Source organism: Oryx dammah, unplaced genomic scaffold (assembly GCF_014754425.2).
Source record: "Oryx dammah isolate SB20612 unplaced genomic scaffold, SCBI_Odam_1.1 HiC_scaffold_2, whole genome shotgun sequence".
Taxonomy (NCBI): domain Eukaryota; kingdom Metazoa; phylum Chordata; class Mammalia; order Artiodactyla; family Bovidae; genus Oryx; species Oryx dammah.
In genome coordinates this window covers 85768867-85771313 of record NW_024070186.1, presented here as the reverse complement: position 1 = coordinate 85771313, position 2447 = coordinate 85768867, and positions in this window count along the sequence as shown.

Genomic DNA, 2447 nt, shown 5'->3' with positions numbered 1-2447 from the left:
CCGCCCTTCTTAGCGTGCTCTCGCCGCCCTCCCCCTTGCGCCTGCGCATCGGATGCTGGACCAGACGTGTGTAGGGGTACAGTGAGCATAACTTTGGCGAAGATTGGGCTCTTTTTGTCCGATTTACAAAACACTTCCAGAGGCGTCTCAATCTTAGGAAGTGACACAGAGCCTGAGGCCCGTAGAGGCCCAGCGATACACAGGTAGTATGCGGCAAGGGAAACTGAGCTGGAGTAGGGCAGGGTTAGCGGTTTCAGTGACAGATCTCATGCATTCTTGACTTTTTGCCTGTGAAAAAATCTTTCGCCTCGTAGGCCTTTGCGAGTTAAAGAGAAAGTAATAATAAATAATAGGTCAGCTATTAAAAGTTACAGGGATTTTTTTTTCCTTGAGGAATATAGATAACCATCTGATGCACGTTCTTAAATTGTTTTTTTACAAAAATCAGGATCTTACTAGATGGAAACCGCTGACCACAAACACTAGACCATAGACTGCCTAGAGCCAGAGTTTTGATGTTTGAGATTCCTGTAACTTTGCCCTGTTACCTCACCAAGAACCAGTCAGAAGAAGTTTCAGGAGCTGATCAATTACCCCGGGACCCTCACCCATAATGTTGCTCTGAAAACCAATGGGGAATATGAATATTGTGACTCTGCAGTAAATGCTGTAGTTTCCTTCACCGCAGTCCAGCCAGTAGATTGGCATTCTGCTGTATTGGCAGACGGAAGCAGTTGCAAATAGAAACCATATGGCTCTCCAAGTCTGAAATATTAGCTGAGCCTTTACAGAAATTTTTTGCAGTGTCCTGCTTTAATCCATAACTGTCGACCTACAGACCCCCCCAGCCTCACCACACTGCTGCTCCACACTTAGGATGCATTTTCTGCTTATAAGTACACCAGTCCTGGTCCTGTTTTAGAAAGCTGCGTTATCCTGTCAGCTTCAAAAACTAAGAGAAGAAACTCGGCCAATACCATACTGACCAAAGGTCCCAAAATGAGAGACAGGGAGGTCTTCTGCTTTCTGCATTTCACACTGAAGGAGCTGTGGCATCACAGGTCTCCACCCTCACCATCGTGTGTCTCACCTCCATGCTTTTGAGCCTTCTATTTCCTCAGCTGAGGAAACACTCCCTTCACTCTTTAATGGGCTAACCATTTCAAGAATCAGTTCAGACATGACTGAAGCCTTCCTTCATCTCTTGACAGATTGCCTCAATCTCTCATTACTCCTGGGTTGACCTCTAACATGGTCCTTACCATATGACATTCAAAGTATTAGTCAATGTGTTTCCCTAACCTGACCATGAGCTCTTCAAGGACAGGGACAGGCCCAAAGCAAGGATCATGCCTCAGGCATAGACCACACAGGGGGTACTCAGTATATACAACTTACTGAAATGCACTGAACACTGGTGGATTAGTCAGCTCAGGCTGCCATAACAAAATACCACAGGCTGGGTGACTTAAACAATGGAAATCTATTTTCTGAAGGCTAGAAATCCAAGATCAAGGTGCCAACAAGGTTAATTTCGACTGAGACCTTTCTCCTTGTCTTGCAGATGGTTACCTTCTGGCTGTGTCCTCACGTGGCCTTTTCCTCTGTGCTCCTATGGAGAGACAGATCTGGTTTATCATCTACTTTCTTTTTTTTCCACATATTTTTTTAGCATATACTAAATACTCAAAAATATTTAGTTCTATCTCTGGACTCCATTTAGTGTACACACTGTTTTAATTATTGTAGTTTTACATTAGCTTTTAATATCTAGTATAGTCCCACCTCATTGCCTTCTCCTTCAGAAGTTTCCTGGCTATCCTAGATTGTTCATTTTTCATGTGAACTTTAAAACCAGCTTATCTAATTCCATATCCTTTTCCACCAAATGTCATTGGTGACTTCATTAATCTTGTTAAATTTATAGATTAAAGGGCATTCATATTTTATGATGTTAAGTCTTCCTATTGAAGTTCATGGTATGCATTTATATGCAAGTTTGTGTCCAGTAATATTTTTAAGTTCTCTTCAATAAATATTTCACTTTCTTGGGACTTCTCTGGTGATCCAGTGGTTAGGACTCCTCTCTTTCACTGTCAAGGGCCTAGGTTTTCTCCCTGGACAGGAAATTATTTTCTCACAGCCACACGGTATGCTGCAGCCAAAAAGTAAGTAAATAAAGAGAAACTAAAAGATAAAAAAAGTGTTTCACATTCTTGTTATATTGGTAGCTAGGTTTTTTTTTCTTTTTCTTTTTAATATAAATTGAATTTCCCCATTTCCATGTCTGTTAACTGTTTGTTATTTGTATACATGAAGATTTTTCATTCTGTATATTTATTTTGTACCTAAATGTGTGAAATTCTTATTCTTTGTAATATAATTTGAGTGCTCTAGATGTGCAATCATATTCTCTGAATGTAATGAGAACTTCACCATCTTTCCTA